Source organism: Leptonotus elevatus, chromosome 15, assembly GCF_054856555.1.
Source record: "Leptonotus elevatus isolate MCC_2025b chromosome 15, RoL_Lele_1.0, whole genome shotgun sequence".
Taxonomy (NCBI): Eukaryota; Metazoa; Chordata; class Actinopteri; order Syngnathiformes; family Syngnathidae; genus Leptonotus; species Leptonotus elevatus.
The window spans coordinates 13,092,914-13,106,773 of NC_141253.1; the positions used below are offsets into that span (position 1 = coordinate 13,092,914).

The 13,860-nt window shown below is 38.8% G+C and overlaps 1 long non-coding RNA gene across 2 annotated transcripts in view; it reads right to left on the reverse strand.

Annotated features, from left to right (window-relative positions):
* Window positions 1-13,860, reverse strand: part of LOC147162004 (uncharacterized) — a 65,211-nt gene that overhangs the window by 23,234 nt on the left and 28,117 nt on the right. Inside the window, exon 4 of one of the 2 annotated variants that reach the window (XR_015097237.1) lies at window positions 4,140-5,350. The exons of the other annotated variant lie outside the window; for it this stretch is intronic. This is a non-coding gene — a long non-coding RNA (uncharacterized LOC147162004). Of the gene's footprint in view, window positions 1-4,139; window positions 5,351-13,860 lie in introns of those variants that run through there. 2 annotated transcript variants of the gene reach the window in all.

A 13,860-nucleotide genomic window follows, 5' to 3' on the forward strand; every position in this document is an offset into this window, starting at 1 on the left:
GCCGCATTGATGGAGCACAAAACAAGAGACCAAAGAAGCTACAGGAAATATTTACGACATGCGCCATCCATCATTAAAAACTTTCAACATTGTAAAACACTCACCGGCCACAACATTAGGAACACCTGCACACACTAATGAGATCCAAATACAAGAGCGGGAGTGCCATCAAAAACGTTTTACAAAGACCCCATCCTTTTTGCGTTGTAAGTGCTTCCTCTTACAGATGTCATCAGCAAATTTATTATTACAATATATTATTCATAGCACGCGCACACAGAAAACCTCCAGATATATTTTTCTTTTAATCCTGATAGTACAGATTATATTTTATTTTAATTTTTTTTTTACATTTTTGAAAAGCAGTTGGAAACATTTGTATGGTAAGCATTTGAGTAAGACTGATTGTTGATTGATTATTAATGTTTTAATTTATTTCAATATTAGATTTGTTGGATTATATTACTCTAAATTACAAAATGTTGTGATTCTGTATGTTTTATATGTATGGTTGTATTTTATAATTATATTAAGTACTTTGGAATGGAATGGATCTTGATTGTCTTTGCATGTGGGTGACATGGAATCAAGTGTCCCAACTGATAAGCATAACGTCTCATTGCCCTGGAGACAGCCTTCAATCGATGGACTCAGGAGGGAGGGGAGAAGTGAAGGATAACATCTCCCCTCTAATATAATTTATTTATCTATTATTTTTCATACAGTATTGTACTGATACTGTACATAAAGTACTGCTTTTAGCCACTGCAGCAAATTAGCTGAATTACGTTTGTATATTGCAGCACTCTCAACCCTGAACTGGTTGCCAGCCAATCGCAGCTTCATTTAACAAATATGTAAATTTACTCTGTTTAACAAGAACGCCATCACGTTGAAAATAAATGGTCTGATTAGAGTAGTTAGTCACTTGTTTTTGACATGAACTGCTCATCTTAATCGCCTCCATCCCTCCTTTCTCCTTGACCTGACTGGTTGCCATACTTGTAAGCTCCATTGACCAAAAATGATTGCAAATTACTGTATTATCCTTCTTCTCATTACCTTCTAGGAAGGCAGCTGTAAAGCAGATGGCGGAGTGGAGTGTGCAGACTAAACACTTCAGAGTCATTGGAGACTTTAAACAGACTTACGTTCACTGATATCACCACTGTGATTGCTGAGTGTGCGAAAAACAGCACATTTGAGGACTGAACATAACACTGCATATTTCTATATGGTTTTATCAGAATCACTACATTGCCATAGTGAGGCCCCATTTGAGTTTTTAGGTCCCCTCAACACTACATTACTTTAAAAAAAAAAAAGTCAGAAATCAAACAAATATTTATTCATTATGAGAGTTTTTTTTTGTTTTGTTGCTTTGTAAAGTTTCATTTATTTTAGAATTGCAGGTTTGAACCAGAAAAATACTCAGTGTCATATTGTACACGGCACGGGATGGTGTTCCCCATCATAATCAGTAATATTGGATGCATTTATTCTTGTCAACAATAGCATACTTATTGAGTTACCGTCATGGCAATACAGTTTATGGGGACTTTAGTGGTACTCAAAAGAACAAGGGTCACCAACGTTGCCCATTAACATAGCCAAGTAACCTGTGATCACCACATGAATAGCCCACCGGCCTGTTCTAAAAATAGCTCACAAGATGATGAGGTCCAAGGAATGTGAATTTATATTGGAAAATGGAAACACGTGGCGAGATATACAGCAATAAATAAATTGCTGCGTCTTGGCCGTTCCCTGGGTCTCTTGGGGGGTGCTGCGTTGCGGGGGCTCTCCCTGGTGTCCGGGGCGGCGCCGCGTGGGGTGGGTGGGGGGGGGGTGTCTGGGGGCTTGGGGGCCTGGGGGCGGCTGGCGCTGGGTTGGGGTGGATGGCGGGAGTGGATGGGGGGAGCGGGGGCTGTGGACCGGCGGGGTGCCTGGCGGGCCTTCAGTGCCCCGTCCTGCTGCGTTGGGTTGGGGGCGCGGGCCGTGTTGGGGTGGGGTGGGGGCGCTCCTGCTCCTGGGTTTGCTCTCCGGCCGGTGGCCCTGGCGAGGCCCGGGGGTCGTCCTTTGGTGCTGCCGCGGCCTGGGGGGCCCTGAAGTGTTGCGCTTGCTCTGTCCTGGCGGGGGTCGATGGCTCCCCTCTTTGGTGGAGATTTTCATGCATGCCAGATCCACCACACCAGCATCTATCGAAACTCAGACGCAATCTGCTTCTTCCTCAGGTCATTGAATCGGTGGAGGCTGGTGTCTGTGGATCTCACTCTGCTTCGTTTGTCCTTCCTTCCTTTCCTCAGTCTCTCCTTTGGTCTCTTGAGGTCTCCCTGATTTGTTGGAATTTAGATGTTTCTGGGGTTGGTGAAGAACTCTGGTTGGTGGCCCGGTAGGTGGTGTCTGGTTAGTGCTGGATTTCACTTTCCTTTCTTTTCTTTGGTCCTTCCTCGGGTCTCCTGACGGCGGTGTTCGGTTTAGGTGAACGGTATGGGATTTTTTTTAATAGGTTTTTGGTGAACTAACGAATACACACACACACACACTCACACGCATATACACATACAAAATAATAATAAATAAATAAAAGAGAGCAATGATGATGACATTACCGAATGAACAATACTGAGCTCTTTAAAAATAAAAAATAAAAATAAATAAATAAATTGCTGATAATTATTTTAAGAAATCATAAACATGATCAGTGGCTTCGCATAGATGAACATCAAGCTATTAATAACATAATTAAAGGTAATTTTAGCAAATTTGTTATTCAAAAGTGTGTTTCAAATGGCTAGCCTCATGCATTAATAAGTACCCATGAAGTAGCTCTATGTTTCCAAAAGGTCGGTGACCCCTGCAATAGAGAACAGTCTACTTCTTTGATTGCTTGTGCTGACATATGAAGTACATGCTACTCACAAATATAAAAGTAGAAAGCCACCATAAAGAGCTTGGAGATGTGGTTTCATTTATTTGAAAGGTTTCAAAACAAGTTTCTTAAGTGCTCCACCTGAAGGTAAAGGTGAATTTTACTACAGTGTTCTTGCCTGTGGCAGAAACTTACAGTATAGGTAAACATCCTGTATCCGTTTTTCCATTTTCTATATCACATATACTGTGCACAACCACCGCAGGGACTTACTGAAGTCTATTCACGCTGACTTTTGCCGCTTACACCCTGGACTTGTCTCGGGACAAGTGCAGGACAATGTTAATGGGACTGGTTCCCGTTCAGCTGAACGAAAATCATGCCATGTAAAGTATCAAACAACCAACAGCCCTAATTAAATACTTCCAAGTGTAAAGGATGCCAAAATGCAAGGTTGTGTTTGTCAAACCGATATCAACTACTGTCTGTTGAAGCGATGCAAGTCTGCTTTCTGACACCTTAACTCATTCACTGCCATTGACGGCTATAGACGTCAAAAATTCATTTGAACTATTTCTATTAGTTTAACATTTTTTTCCACTTTTGTTAAGAGTATGAAAACCTAGAAAAAAATTAGTGTACATTTAGAACAGCTGTAAAATTTGTGATTAATCGTGAGTTAACTATTGAAGTCATACAATTAATTACAATTAAGAATTTTTATCACCTGACGCGATTTAAAAAAAGAAAGAAAAGATTATTAAAAATGAAGGAGCGTCAGGCAATTACAATTTTTAATCGTAGTTAATCGCATGACTTCACTAGTTAACTTACGATTAATGACAAATTTTATATCTGTACTAAATGTACAATAAAAACAATTCTAGGTTTTCATACCCTTGTTAACAAGTGGGGAAAAAATGTTAAACTAATAGAAATAGTTCAAATGAATTTTTGACGTCAATTGCAGTGAATGAGTTAAAGTGTTTTTCACTTGAAGCAATGGCAAATAACATTTTCTCTCTAATTTTTCACTCGGCGGAGGACACAGGTATGCTGATGGGTGTAAAGAAAACAAGAATTTACTGCTAGTAAGTCAGGGTCTTAGCTTTGGGCAGTTGCAATGTGCAGAACAGCACAGAGATCAAAGTGGTCTTTGCAAATAAAGAGAAACTCAAATATTCACCAAATTCAAACTTCATAGACCAGAGCTGTCCCAGGATTGACTAATATTCCCAAAACAGTTACTTAATCCACATTAGTGTTTTTCTCCACGGATCCATGGCCCATCCACATTGTTTCAATTGACACTGATTGCTTTCTTGCTTTTCCATCAGGTTTTAGGTATCTTTATCAAATCACAGCAGCAAATAATGAAAATATAATTTCATGAATCAAATTTGCTTCCAGATGTCTTTTATTACAACATTTCCCAAAAGTGAACTATTTTTTCGTACAGCACATATGCACATATAATGATAGGCAGGCCACGAGATATTTAGTGACATTCCTGGAGATCAGTGTAAGTCATCTTCAGTCTAGTCTGTTTTACACCACTACCTGAAGCCATTCACTGCTTTTGCCAATTACATGACTCACAATAAAGCTAAGCCCATGTTACATGACACTAATGTAAGACTCTGAGGTGCTCCCCTTCCAGCATCCGTATGAGAACAATTAAAATGACTCATTTAGTTTTATCGCACAACAGACATGTCTTTTTGCGAGAGGATCTTTAATTATAAGCCCTAAACAAGCAACGCTGAATGCATATGTTCTGCTTTACTGTAACAAGACGGCCATGAGAATAACGTCACTGCAAAAAAATATTACCAAGGGCTAGATATCACATTCTGTGCGTTTCATCTTCTCACTCTCGCCGCGGCTCTTTGCTCTTCATCTTGCTGTAAAAAGCAATCATCATTAGTGTATGTTTGGTAATCCAATCTGCTGATGCGGCTTTGATCGGCCGACGTCAACCAGGCCCAAACTCTCAAAGTCCTCACGGTAATGAATGAGACAGAGAGGATCTGGCCCTCACTTTTGCTTCTCATCAGGCACTCGCATGTGTTTCTGATCTGTTCAAATAATCTCTGTTTATCTGGCTATGGTTAATTTTTTCTGGAAAATAAATACAACCTATAAACAACTTGAAATCAAGTTTTCTATCGTATTGTTCTTCACCTTGTGTCACCTGTTTAAAGTGGGTTGGAGTTACAAATACAAAAAGAGCCCATTTGCACACCATTTGTTTTGCTCCTCCAAATGTGTGTTTTTGTACAAGCGTGACTCTGACCAGAAACCCCAAGCAGACATGAGTAATGCCGCTAGTTTTCACATCTCTCGTGTGCAGCAACGTCAGAGCCCGTTAGTAAAGCATTAATCAACAAAGTTTGCTGGGCTCATGGTGTCTGATAGTGTTTTTCCTGGAAGTTCTGGAGTTTGTCTTCACAGCTGGATTTTTACAAGACCACGGTTCTGCGAGGGAGTGACAAAGAGAGGAGCGCTCAGGGGTTGCAAAACAGTCGAGAGAGTCATCTTGGACAGAAAAAAAACCCACATAAATAATATAGAAAGTAAGAGGGTGGAGTAAAATATCTGGATAGGCCACGGTCATATTTACAATAAGTACTGACATTACAGTATATTTCAGAGGTGGACAAAACCGTTGTTACGTTGGCCCGTCATTGACGGATGCCCACCTTTCAACGAGAACTTCCGCATTTTCAGCGAGTGCTTTATTATGCGAAGACTCGTAAAAATATATGGACCGAAAAGGACCATCTCTACTGAACTGGATCTACGGACGCAAACCTGATTTGCATCATAAAGCATATGCTGAAAATGCAGAAGCACTTGATGAAAAGTAGCAATGACGGGTCAATGTAATGACGGTTTTGCGCACCTCTGCATATGTATTATAAGTATTCAGCAACAATGTAAATAATTGTTAACTGTCTACAAAACCAAAACTACCGATACAAAAGCATGGTGGTAGATTTTTTTTTTTATTGAACTCCAAAATCATGCCACAGTTGTCAAGAAAGAAGCAAATTGCCGTAAAGAGAGAAAATGGGTGTGAATCAAGGAGAACGTGGATATTTTGTAGGGGTGTGCCAAAAAAATTGATTTTCATAAGAATCGCGATTCTCATTTAGTACAATTCAGAATCAATTTGAAATGTCCCAAAATTGATTTTATTTAAATTATTTTATACTGTCTTCCCTTTGTTTGTGCGTGCCTTTATTGGGAGCGCTGTTTATGTTGTACCCGATTTGGCCACTTAGGGGCAGTGTGGTTCCATGCGGTCTGATACACTTAAGTTGTAGCCACATTAGAGAGTAGAAGGAAAGTCACGATCAAGTTATTCCAATAAAAGTGCCGCGAGTAGAGCACTAATTAGCATTAGCGAGTCAGACGGGAGTCGATCATTACGATTCCTTGAACGTCTATAAATTGAAGCAAAAATCATTGTCAATCAAATCATTTTGAATCAAAAATCGTTCTTAATCGCACACCCAAAAATCGTGAGACATGCTTCCCACCACCCTAATATTTTGATTGATCTCATGTTTTGCATTGCAGCCACAGGTACATCTGAAATCATAAATATAGATTAGTAGTATTGTAATAAACAATATAAATATACACACATACACATATACTGTATGTACTGTATGTATACTGTGTAGGCTGGCTTGGCAGCGCTGCTGCGTTTTGAGTAGCTGTTACAACTGCAACATTGCTATTCACTGTCATTTCATATTTTTTAATCGTGGCAAAACCAGTGGCCGACGGTCAGCTACTTGTTAAAACTAGTTGCAGAACCCCACACACTGCATGATAGTTCAGTCAGTTTCAGCTGCATTATTCTGAGTGTGGCGGGGACTTTGACAACCACAATGGGTCCCACCAGGCCTCTTCGTGGTAATAATGCTCAAAGGTCAGCTCAATAGAAACAGTCCTTTTGATAATTTATGAGAATGAAAAAAATGGCATTACTTCATTCTAAGTTCTAGAAGACAAGCAGGGTTTCTTGCAGGAATCACTAAGTTAAATTTTAGACCTTTTAAAGACCATTATGACAAAAAATTTAGACCAACTTCAAGACCCTTTTTTTATTCAAACACACGGAACTTGTAATGACATGTCAAGTTTAATTTGACTGACCATTTATATATGCTTAAAATGACTGCGGTGGCAGTCAATGAAACAAAATTTGCAGTGCAGTAGGGTGCACACTGATATTTAAAAAATAATAATATTGTACAAGACTAGTACGTATCTTGTTCAAATGGGGAGATTTTTAAAGACAAAATATAAAGGCAGACCACAGCGTAATAGACACATTTAAGTAAACAATAAGTGTCAATATGAAGGTAGTCTACGCTCAGAAGGGCAAAAAAAAAGATTCCTGGCATGAAAACGGATCAGGGTTGAAGAACGTAAGAATTATTCAACCTCTCTAAGGGTATCTCCCTTGGAAAATTTCATAACACTTCAATTTAATGCATTTTGAAAAAACAAAATCAAGCAGAATTAAAAGACAGCATCTATCTATGCATTGGTCACATGATCACATTATGCTATACTGTATAAGTAGGGTTGGAAGGGTTACTTTTCAAATGTATTCAGATACTGTTTATTGTTACCTGATAAAAATGAGTTAGTAATGCAATCCAAGTACCGTAATCGTAATATTAAAATAATGCAACTTGAGTAATATTTATTGCTTTTTGATTAATTCAATTCCAAATAGGCTAATGAGGACAACATTTTAAAAAAGACCACCACACTATATTTTGGATACATTGGACCCGCGCTATTCATATGGGATAGGACTGCAAATAGAAAGAAAAAGCTGGATGAATGCGGATGGTTGAATGAATTGTTTGATTGTTTGAAACAATTGTTAGTTTCTTGGGGAAAAAGTTAAAAAGTACCACTAATTGTCACACTGCTCAGTCACATGGACAGACAGACATTAACATAAGAAATAACAGTATTTGCAGCGGCAGCTTCACGGACACACGAAGAAATGTCATACTTTACGATTTTATCTACGGCGCTGAGCCTGTTGAAGGGATCCAGGTGAAAATTTGTCAGAATTGTTGCATGTTGCTCATGTTGCTCATGTTGCTCATGTTGCTCATGCCCCACACCGATTATTGTAACTCTTCACCAAAGGGCGTGGCCGTTACGGTGACACAAAGTCCGATTTACCGTGACATTAAAAGCTGCGCTAACTTGACCCAGATGATCCGATCTTCTCAAAATTTCACACATTTGATGACAGTCCAGGCCTGAAGACACCTACAAACTTATATTTATTCGTACTGATAGCACCAACTACTTTTTTTTAAATAACATTTTTTCTTTGACGTTTTTCTCCAACCACATTAGCTGGATCTACCTCATACTTGCGCAGAACAGTATTTCGGCCTTCATGATGTCACAACACGAAATTTGTGAGCTTTTGCAAATCGCTGTGGGCGTGGCAAGGCACTGTTCGGCAAGAAAACAATGCCGATTTTGAGGGCTTAACATGCACAGAAACTCATGAAACTTGGCACACACATCTGGCCTGGCAAAATGAATAATATTTGATCATGTATTGTGCGATTTTTACAAAAAATGACTCACTAACAAAGCAGTCCCGGTTCTATGTTTAAGCAGGATCTACGAAAATGTTTAGGTATATGAGGGAGCCCAAGACCTACAAAAAAAGTCTCTTGGATCCATATGCTAAAATGAACAAGAAGTGAGCTACGAATTTTTGAATGTCCCATATTTGCCGATTTTTCCACATTTACAGGGGGCATTCTTTTGCCCATTTCTCCTACACGATTGATCCGATTGACTTCAAACTTGGCCTGGACCATGTCAAGACCTGCGCCAACGAAGGCGAAAGACAAAATATGTAATAACTCCCCGGTACATGTAAAAAAAAAAATAATAATTTACATGTATATTTATAGTCACGACCTGAAAGTATCTCTATGACAATAGTCAGTTATAAATATAGCGCCACCTAGCCCTTGGGTCAACAAAAAATAAATTACAACACATAAGGTATTTTGTCCAAAATGTGGATACTTTTTGTAAGTGCGATAACGAAGTTCTATCCATACATATGTACTTTTTATTTATTTATTTATTTTTGATGCCCTCTATGGACAATTTATGGACGATTTTTTGAGGGTCTTAACATTGGCCAAAACTCATTGAGCTTTGCAAACTCATCACACTTGGCAAAAAAAAAACATCCATATGTAAAGGTTTATTATGCCATTTTCAAATAAATTTGGCTTTGAATGTGCCAGTACCCCAAAGTGCATGTACCCCAAAGTGGCCCGGGCTGCGAAGGCCCTTTATAGCTGCTCACAGCTCTAGTTTCTAATGTTTCCTATAGGGGAAAAAATATTTTCTATATGTGTTAACAACCCACGTTTACATGTTTCTAAAAACGAATGAGCTTATCTTGCCTTAATCATACCATACAATAACAGACATTTAACCTTTTCAGCTACTTCCATTTCTCTGGGATAAAAAGCACAATTTGTCTTTATCCTGCCAATGACATCATACCACAGCCCACCCACGTCTCAACACTCCCCAGTTAAACACACACGGACACACACATATCCCTAAAAATCCATCACCCCTAAAAGCTTTGGCTCATTGCTCAGTTTAACCCACAACGTTATCTTATCAAACTGTACAAAGATGACAAACAACTTTGGTCAAAAAGCCAGTGATTCTCACCAACCCACCCCCCTTCTAAGACTAAAACAACACGAACAATTGATCAAAAGTAGTGTATTTTGTATCTCTGTATCTGAAATGTATTCAAGTAATCTTCACAAATACTGCACATCAAAGTGAAAAATGGGTTTCGGGTGTGGGTGGGAGATTGTGTAGCCAGGCTAATAAAGCACTATGTGAAACCTTAATTTTCCTATCTTAGAATTTAACTTTTCCCTCAATCATTTCTTCAACAAAATGTTTTTTTTTTTAATCCTGTTTTATTTTCTATTCAGCATTTGACCACACGCGCAAAAAAAAAAATCCAATTTATCTATCAGGAACACCAGCCAATAACTTAAGTGACATGAGAGTGAACCATTGCAGCAGATGTTTGCAAATGATTTGAAACTATATTTTTATTTCATAAATCAATGTGTAGATTAAATGGACAGTAATGTGAAAAAATCTACTTTTTGGAGCTTTTAACCGTGTTAAAATGCTAATTCCTCACCAAAAACTGCACCAAATTGGTGTTTTCCTCCATTCGCTCCTCTGAGAAATTCTAGGTCATTCTGCTCTCCAAGCACCAGCCCCTCCCAACCCGGGAAAATGAGCGGGTACTCACTCTATGATGTCATCAGGTGCGGACCCACCCCCACACTGTCTATGCGGACTAAACACACGCCCACTTTCTCTGAGACCTCCATGCTTGCAGGATTGTGATAAAACTAGCCTTTATTAGTAAACATTCTGTCCAAATGAATTCAAAGCAATCAATTATCCTTCATATTTGCAATGCCAAAATGCAATGACAATTGGCCGTTTCCGCGGTGGTCGACATGTTAACTGCAAGTAAAATTTCTGTGCTACTGAACTAAACTGTATGAATGGTGTAGTGGTTAGCGCGCTCACCTTGTGAGTAGAAGGTCCCTCTTCCTTCTCTCCTAAACTATGATTTCTGGAGCTGTTTTGTTTCAAATGATTATTGAAGAATTGAACACCCATCCAATTTCCACATTTAAAGAAGACGCGGTTGTACTGCAAGGGCTGGCCGGTATTGCGTGGCCACTCAAAGGAGTGCTCAAACGCAGCACTCAAGAGTTTTGTGGGCGGTGTGCACAGGATGAGAGGGCCGCGGCAACCACACGGGGAGAGGCGGGGTTTTACTGGACTGGGTGTTCTACTTCGGCATTAGAAAAATAGCCAGCAAAATACCTAATATTTCATAAACAATTACACCGCCATGGTGTCAAAGGTAAGATTTAATCATTATATGCCTATAGTTAACTGTGGAAGGGCTTAAAATACTGTGATACATATAATTTAAGATAATTATCAATTCCGGTCCAGATGCTATTTTTACATATTGCTACCGTCGGGCCTAAACCTCGTAAGTCACAATTTGGCAAATTTGATATTTTTTTTATTTTATAAATCTTTACTTTTGGTCAAGTCCACACGTGTGGGCGACATTTTTATGAATTATTGACCAATCTAAAAGTGTTGAAAATTTATTTTTCTCTTTCGATTATACAATGTTAATGGTTGAAAAAAACATGGCGTTTCTAGGATCTCCTGAAAAGTGAAGATTTTGGATGTACAAGGTTTTGGTCTGACGCCAGCGATGTGCATGTGTCGGGGCAAATTCCGATGTCTGGTCACCCAGCAAAAAAGGACTTCAGCAGCTTCTGAGTCAGCTGAGCAACTATGATGGGAAATCTGGACTGTTTGTTGTTGTGAAATGACCTGGCCCTGAACAGTGGCAGGTGGTTAATGTGTCTCTTGTGACGTTGTTTAATTTTGTATACGGCTCAGCTGTCTTAAGCCGTCACTCCATACACAACTGCGTAAGTGCTGTTTTCCATGTGTTTGAAATTCAGATTTAGCCAAGCTAACAGCGCAATGACGGAAGTTCATCTTTTCTGGGAATACAAAACAGTATTAAGTTTCAAGGAATTGGGGGTTGGGGGAGGGGGTTGCAGAATCACGTCAACATCAACAAATCACCAAAAAGACCAGCAAAAAGTGAGGGAACACTGTAGTTAAAAAAAAAAAACAGTCTTTGCTCTTCTTTTAATGACAAGACATGTAGTCCAGTTCTGATAAAATTGCTGTTCAGGGGTACAGTCTCGCAGCCCTGCCCAACATACACACCATGTATTGGTAAACATGCACTGTTACACACATACACTGTTCACAAGTAATAATGTCAAACAAATCAAATAAATGTGTTGCTATAAAATTGTGATGAATCATGAGTCAAGGTATTTAAGTTTTATGATTAATTATTAGTAGTATAGTAGTTTTTGTGACATTTAAGAATTTTAAGTATTCCCCTTCAGGCTAAAGGAAATCTATAAGTCCAATGGGAATCTAAAATTCTTCATTCAACTCATTAATGACAACAGACCATCACAGTGATAAAACATGGCAGCTCTTTTTATGTTAAGACTACTCTAACATCGAATGGCTTCAGGGTGTAATCAGGCATATAACAACAACAACAAACAGACACAGGTTTTGTCCTAGAGTGCACGTTGTTGTGGTTTTGCATCAGTGTCATGAATGTTTGTGGCATGAAAGCATTTGCATTGGTGTGCGTGAGCGTGTAATGCTCTCCAAATCAGAATTTTGAACTCTTGTTTCCATTAGTGTTGTACTGAGCATTATGCTGATGTCTGGAGAAGTTGTGGATGTAGACAGTGGTGTAGTGGTCCCTGGAGAAGTGGGTATACCCTAAATTTTACTTACTTTTTTTTTTTTTTTTGCTTCTAGAAAAACACCTTATTTTAGAAACTGTGACATGTGAGGGAAAAGCCATCATTTGTAATTACACCCAATAATACAATGATCGTGAATGAATTAGGATAAGTTTGCAATGTAAAATGTATTTATTGTGAGGTAAACATGAATAATATGCTATCTACTATAAAATTAAGCTACATCATATAAGTTAGTTAGGGCTATATTACTTTAAATTATTGTATACAGTATGCAATAACTTGTTACTTAGACCTAAAAATAAGGTAAGGGGGGGGGGAGTGGCTTCATAGATACTGATATCATCTCTGGTCCTGGCATTTATTACAGTTTAATTTATCTTACATTGCAGTCTGGCATAGCAGTCTTTGCAAACTGGGTTAATTATACAATTACTGAAACAATTACAGAGGTTTCCTAAATCAGTGGTTCTCAAATGGGGGGGGGGGGGGGGGTACGTGTACCCCTGTGGGTACGTAAAAAAAAAACATCAGGGGGCACATGGGATTTTATATATATATTAATATATTTAAAAAGTAGCATACATGCAAGAAACCACCAATCTTGTTTGTTTTTTTTAAACAGTTTATGCTTTGATTTAAAGTTAACTGAATTATTTGTTTTGAAAACCAACCTGTACAATGATCCAAAATGAAGACTTGTTATGTTGAAATTTATTGCACAATTATTTATTTACCATTAAGACAATTACTTCTTTGTTTTTTTTTGGGGGGGGGGGGGGCGGGGGGTGTACATAGTGGGACTGTGGCCAAAGTTAAAACCAGTTACCAAATTAAATTCAGACATAAGATGGCACAGCACTGTTTTGTTTTGTTCATCCAAAATGCTTTGCGTTGGTTGGGGGTACTTTACTAGGCTGAAAGGGTGTACATCACTGAAAAAAGGTTGAGAACTATTGCCCTACATGATCCTAATCTAGCTAGTTTGGGGCTAAATTGCTAACTTTAGGATAATGTTACATTTCATAACATTAGCCTAATCGAAACGAACAGTTTAACTATAATGTATTGGCGACAAAAACCTTCTCTGTACAGTGACTTTGCCAGTAGTTTAAAAGTTAACAAAGATTTATTTGGAAAAAAACTTTCAAACTTACCTGTGAATGATGTTTTCATTGTACAGTATGTTCTGTATAGCCTGCATGCAGTCACTCACTGGAAAGATGTTTATTTATTTCTGTCTCACTCACATTTACGATCATCTCACAGGAGATGGAGCTACCTGTCAATCAACTAGAGTGGCATTGGCACCTGCGCTTTAGCAATAAAATCCTCGGCATGACCCGCCCTTCTCATTCTCTGATAGGCGCATCAGTTCTCATGCCTTTAATTAACCAATAAGACAGTGAGTGCATGCCAGCCAGTTAGAGGCAGCCGAGGGTGGGGGGTCATGGCCACTGATCTGTATATTACAGATACACTGATCTATATAGATACAGATCAGTGGTCATGGCTGAATGG